Source organism: Durio zibethinus, chromosome 21 (assembly GCF_047325235.1).
Source record: "Durio zibethinus cultivar Kanyao isolate XHJ-2024 chromosome 21, ASM4732523v1, whole genome shotgun sequence".
In the NCBI taxonomy this organism is placed as follows: domain Eukaryota; kingdom Viridiplantae; phylum Streptophyta; class Magnoliopsida; order Malvales; family Malvaceae; genus Durio; species Durio zibethinus.
This window is the reverse complement of record NC_143182.1, coordinates 10,282,358-10,288,528: the sequence shown is the minus strand read 5'-3', so window position 1 is coordinate 10,288,528 and position 6,171 is coordinate 10,282,358. Positions and strand designations below refer to the sequence as shown.

General features: G+C 30.4%; 1 pseudogene across 1 annotated transcript; it reads right to left on the bottom strand.

Moving 5' to 3' along the window:
* Positions 1-1,178: 1,178 nt before the first annotated feature.
* LOC111305541 (alpha-1,6-mannosyl-glycoprotein 2-beta-N-acetylglucosaminyltransferase pseudogene) lies at positions 1,179-5,462 on the bottom strand (annotated as a pseudogene). Its single transcript, XR_016331449.1, has 2 exons — positions 3,999-5,462; positions 1,179-1,476 (listed from the first exon to the last, which is right to left on the bottom strand). The product of XR_016331449.1 is annotated as an alpha-1,6-mannosyl-glycoprotein 2-beta-N-acetylglucosaminyltransferase pseudogene (transcript).
* Positions 5,463-6,171: the final 709 nt, after the last annotated feature.

Here is a 6,171-nt window from a genome sequence, read left to right as displayed (position 1 = left end):
ATCACTTATAATTTTTTTATTATAATATTATAATATTTAATTATATTAAAAAATATAAAATTTATATATTAATTTTAATAAATATCATATAATTTTAAATTTTAATTAATTAATTAATTAAGTTAAATTAAATAATTATAGATAAATTAGTCTCTTTCCACCAGTTCACATCAGTCCAAATCCCTTCTAACTTTGAAAAGGCAATTACCAAACTAATATCAAGAAAATAGGTGACAGTTTTCAAAATTTTTGTTAAGAAAATTTTAAAATAAGTAAATTACTCTAATTTTCAAGTTAAGAGGTCAATTAGTATGTTCATTGTTCGCCAAAGGCTAGGACTAAAAACAAAGCTCAACCCATGTGGCACCCAACTGGCTTTAATACACGAGTGTCCTCTGTACGGAAAAGGCTTAACTTTGGTGTCAGAAAGGATGGATCAAAATTATTAATATAGTATGGAATAATATTTTAATTTTTTTAAAAAATATGATATATATTAATCTATATTAATATCAGTGATTTTATTATGTTATTTCGAAATTTTTGATTTATTATAAATATATATAAATTTGTCAATTAATATAATATCTTCAAAAATTAAATAAATAATTTAAAAATATAAAAATAATATCATAAATTTTTTATAATATTTTTAAATATTTAATATGATCATATGATATTTAAATAAATATTTTTCATATATATATTAAGATAAAATCAAAATGATAAAAAAATTAATCTTGATTTCATGATTATTAAACTTTATAAAAATATCAGAATTAATTCTTGAGAGAGATTGAGATATTTATGAACTTTAATTTCAAAAAATAAAGTATAAAAAATAAATAATTAATTAAAATATTTAACTTTTAAGAGTTATTTTATCGATTAAATTTTTTTATTAAGTTAAAAATAAGTAAACAATAAAAATAAATTTAAAATTTTAAAAATATATTTCGATCGAAATACATTAAATCACCAATATTTATCGAAATCAATCAAAATTAATAAAAATAATATGTATTACTTGACATAAATTTTCATATAAATAATATCTTTTAATGTATCACATTTTAATATAAATAAAGTGTATCAACTATTATATTCGATATCAAAACAAAATTAATAATTATGGAATAGACACAAAACAAGACTTTAACCCTGACCTCCATATCAAATTAGACAAAAGCAAATCTTGGTTGATGAAGACATTAGCCAGCACACATGATCCAAAGTAAAGGCTCAAAACCCTTGGGTCATATTATTCTCATTTACAACAGTCTGCATCATGTTCCCTCGTTTTCTTCTTCTCAAGCATACAATTAATTTGAATGTCGGAACGTTAGAACATACAATTGATATGAGTGTCAGAGTGTATTTAAATTCCAACACCTACTATTGTTCTTTGGTCCTTGATAGATCTAGTTCATCATCATCACCATCTTTGCAGCTCTTCTAAATCTTTTTCCATTAACCCTAAAAAGACCTCAACATAAATAAATACTGAAAAATATAATCTTCAAGTATAGAGTATCGAAATAAAAATAAAAATAAAAATAAATTTAACTTTAACTCACTTTTATTTATCAAAAAAAAAATTATTTAATAAAAGTGTTTCATTGGGAGTATCACTTCTAATTAATATTAATGAAATATTACTGTCGTATGCATCAAAATGCAATTAAAAAAAATATGACTAATGTCATGAATTAAAGTTTATAATGCAAAAAATAGAACTAATGATTCTCTTATTAGACTAGCCTAATTATCGATCCACTTGAAACCTAATTGGACTTAATTGAAATTGATTATAAAACATATATATTTTGTATTATTATTGAATCAAATTATTGGATGCCATATTGTTAAAACAATTCAATATATTTTTAAAAATAATTAATTTTGAATAAATCGTGATTTTTTTCATCAAAGGATATAAAATATTATAAAATTTTATATCAGTTAACAAAAAAGAATCAAGATAGCATGCTTGCATGGGAACAGGGAACAGGGGCCACGACCAAGGCCATTGGTTTTGGTTAGAGGGATGGCAAGGGAGACAAATAAAAGAGGCTGAAAGGAATTTTAAAAGTATTTTCTTTGTTTCACTGTCTGGTTGAAGGAAAGAAGATCAAAAGAAAGAATTAGAAATAGGTTAGTACGTTCAAAAATAACTTATTGCGCCCGAGTATTTGACTCAATTATACTGCAAGTTGAAAAATATTCTGCAAGTTCCAGGCAAAAATGACACTACAAACAATTTTTAGAGACTGATTTCCAGGTACCGAAATTGAAGGGCATCTAAAAGTAGGAACAAAGAGCTTTCACTTGAGCAACTTATTGCAATTGACCGCAAATTTAAATACAACAGAGAAAAGGGACTACCATATGTAAATTCAGCAGGGGAGGCTGACCCTCTTAAGGTATCAGTTACGCAGATAGCAGAAGAAAGAAGAGACAAGAAAAGAAATGGAAACATGGGTTGCCACAAGCAGAGGCTGATGCCCCAGGAAACACACTGCCATGAATGCATGCATGCAGAGACATGATGGATATGATCACCTTATTGTTCATATTGGAGTATATATACCTTGTATAAAATGAAAACACAAGGTGTAGATATGATGAACGACAACTTTTTGTCTTCATTGTTGACCCAACCTCAGAAACTCAAACCTCTTCCAGTTCCCCAGTTTTACAGAAACTTCCATGCAAACAGCCACATTTTTCCTTGCAAAATTTTTGTTTCACTACAAATTTGCTGTAAAACTAAGCTTGACACAAGAATTGCAATTAACAATGTACCACACTAATTTCTATTGATTTTTAGATATAGAATGAAATTATTCTAGAACTTAATGTATTCTGTAAACCTACTTCTCTTAGTAAGCTGCAAGTTCGATTTACACCATCTATCTTACCAGTTCCTCATAATGTTGGACCATGAAGGAATGAAATCAACATGATTGTACTATGTTTTCTACAATCCTCCCACCAATTACAACATTGTCGGTCTCCAATCATTCCAATTCCTATTTAAATAGTCTATAGCAAGTGAAATTTCATTCTCCATTCTAAACCATTCATATCTTTGTCATCCACTCAAAAAAGTTGAATGGCCTATCTCAAATGTTAAAAGATTCCGAATAAGTTCATGACACACCCAATAAATCTGCTCGAACACCAAAACAGAGGCAATCCTCAACATCATCTAGCAATTTGAGGTTGAAAAAAGCTGTATAGTTTTAGAAAACCTCTTACAATTGAGTCATAAGCCATTCTATTCCACTTATCTTATCAATCTATATTATATCTACATGGAATTCATATATCCTGTCAATCATCAACATGGTGCCATATTGTTTTGTGAACATAGAATAAGCACACGACAACTAACTAAATAGTGTAAGAATCTACAATCTTAGATGACTACTTCATTGACCAAAAGATCATCTGTTAGTGAAAGTATATGTTAATTTCAATTATGTTTTATGAGGAATTTGAGTTATATAGGTCTCTAAACATGTGTAGGTAGGACAAGTTAATGTACTGGCCAATAATCAAGCAAACACATTGGTTTAAATCATAGGCAATGCAACAATTTTCAACTCTATGGGAAAACGTAAACAAGGCATTTTTTTCTTTGTGCATGCATGAAGGTAGATGACATGCACGCTCATCCCGACAAAGGTATTAAAAAATAACATAGATGTTGGTGTTTATTTCTAATATCGTATAGAAAATTTTGCCTATCAACCAACTTACAGAGCAATCTGGCTCAAGAGGAATCCACTACTGTAAACATTGCTCCCAAGTAAGTAGTTATGACCTCTAGGAGGATCAAATTGCTTCAATTTTGCAAAGAAAACAAGATCTGGTTTCTTTGCAGCAAAATATGGTGTAAGAATAAGATTATTTCTCAATGTTACAAAATTATAACAACTTCTAATACATATATATTTGTAAAAACTATTGAAGAAAAATAATCAAGATCTCACCAGTTACAACAGTGAGAAAACTGAGATGCTGAAGTCTCAATTCATCACAGCTGAAGAAGTGCTACATGAATGGTACATTTGAGCAAAATTCAAGCACAGTAGACGATCTCTGTCATCCCCCCAGCCACCCCAACCCTTAAAACCAGCTTTATACCCTGGTTGATTGTGATACACATGCACATCCCATTCTGATCTGATATTAGCAACCTTATCAATGTCATCTACTTGAAGGTTCACTAATCCATTATCAATGCAAGCATTACTCTGCCCTTGACCCTGATGCAAACCACACTTCCCAAAGTGAACTGCACTAGTCCTTGGACCTCGCAATGTGTACACTGGACTGCCAAATGAAGGATAGACAGTTGCCCACATTGTTATATCCCAGTTGTAATCGTCAAAGAAGCAAAACTCTTTAGCCTTCCTATGAATTTTTCTCCAAACAGTCCGATTGAAGGCATAACCCACATTTCCCATTCTCTCTGCAATCAAACTATCCCATCCTTCTCCTCTTGAATTCACATCACAAGGTGCAAGATTTGCAGCATAGCAATCTGGGCATTTGTTAGGCTTCAGTGATACAAGAAGCTGTAAGTTGCGATATGCATTGGGATAAATGAAGTGATCCTCTTCTATGAAAAGAATATGTCCATCATGCCCTCTGGTCTCCTGCAATCCATCCCACACAGTGTTCATCATCCACCACCAATGATGCTTCAAAGAAACTATCTTTGGAGACCGATGGTTTCCATACTGATCAGGATTCCCAATACAAGGTTTTTTCCATCTATCATCCTTTTCCTTACAATCATTCGGTGACACACCAGGAAAACTGTTAGTAAACACATGGGGCGAATAAGGAGCAAATATCTGTTTAACTTGGCAAAATTTGATCCCTTCCACAATGTTATTCATTTCTTCAAAGTATCCATCATGGCTAACTATCAATAAAGTTTCACTTATCCCCACAACCTTGGACAAGCTCTTAACAACTACTTGAAGATATTGAGGTCGATTATGCACGTATAAAACAATAGTTATATGATCTTTAGCTAACTTGGGATACAGATCTATATTCCTAGGGGGCAACCGGTTTTGTTTTTCCAATCGAATTGAAAATTCATTCTGTTTAGGAAGGTTGAGTTTTTCACTAAAGCTCTGAATATCGATAGGTTCACTTAAATCTTCATCCAATCCATTTGAAGCTGGTGTTGTATTGGTCCTAAGAGACACTATCAAAAGTGAAACCCCTAACATAGTAACTAAAACTACACACAAGAAACGTTTAAAAGCTGCATCTTTCAAACGGGAATTCCTGTTATTAGCCATGGAACAAACAAAGTTGCTCTCTTCAAAGAAGCATCAAGAAAAAAAAAAAAAAATTCAAATTCATGCACAATCAAACAGCAAAAAGTAACAGCAACCCATTTCCGAAGACGCTGAATAAGTAAAAGGTTAAGTGCCAAAAACCTCAAAGAACAATTTTTTAACACTGAGCTCTCCCCTTGCCGCAACTGGAATCAAAGGTTTTAGCGGTTTAAAAGAAACCGCAAACCCAATGAAAATGGAGATCAAAGTTAGGATATGAGCTAAGCGAAGAGATCACGAAAAGCAAGACAAGAAAAAAAAAAAACAAAATGGGAGGAGGATAGAAGCCAAAATCAGAAAGATCAACGGTTTAAATTACTTGGTTGACGGGTTCAAAGTAAGAAAGGTAAGTCTTTCTACAAGGAGAAATTGACTTTGGTTAAGACTAAAGACGGTGAGTTCAAACAGAAACGGGATAAATGGAGGCTTAATAATTAATAACTACTGTTTACGATGCAAGTTTGGCCCAAAAGTGGAGAAAAATATTAATTAAGCTTTAAGTTCCATCAATTAATATAAATAATGAACTCGAAGCATATTTCAATGATTTATAGAATTATTTTTGAGGATTGATATTTAATAAATTTGAAATTTAAATTTTAGATTATAATTTTTATTAAAAAATATAAATAATGAGATTTAAAAGGAAAAAATAAGTTAATTTTTCTAGTTTAGCTTAATAGAATTACTGTATATGTTGGTTTATTTCATTTTTTTAGGTTTATAATAATAAAGATGTTATCAATAATTACAGTGAATTTTGATTCATAATATATTTGTAAGAAAATGTTATAGTGATATTTAT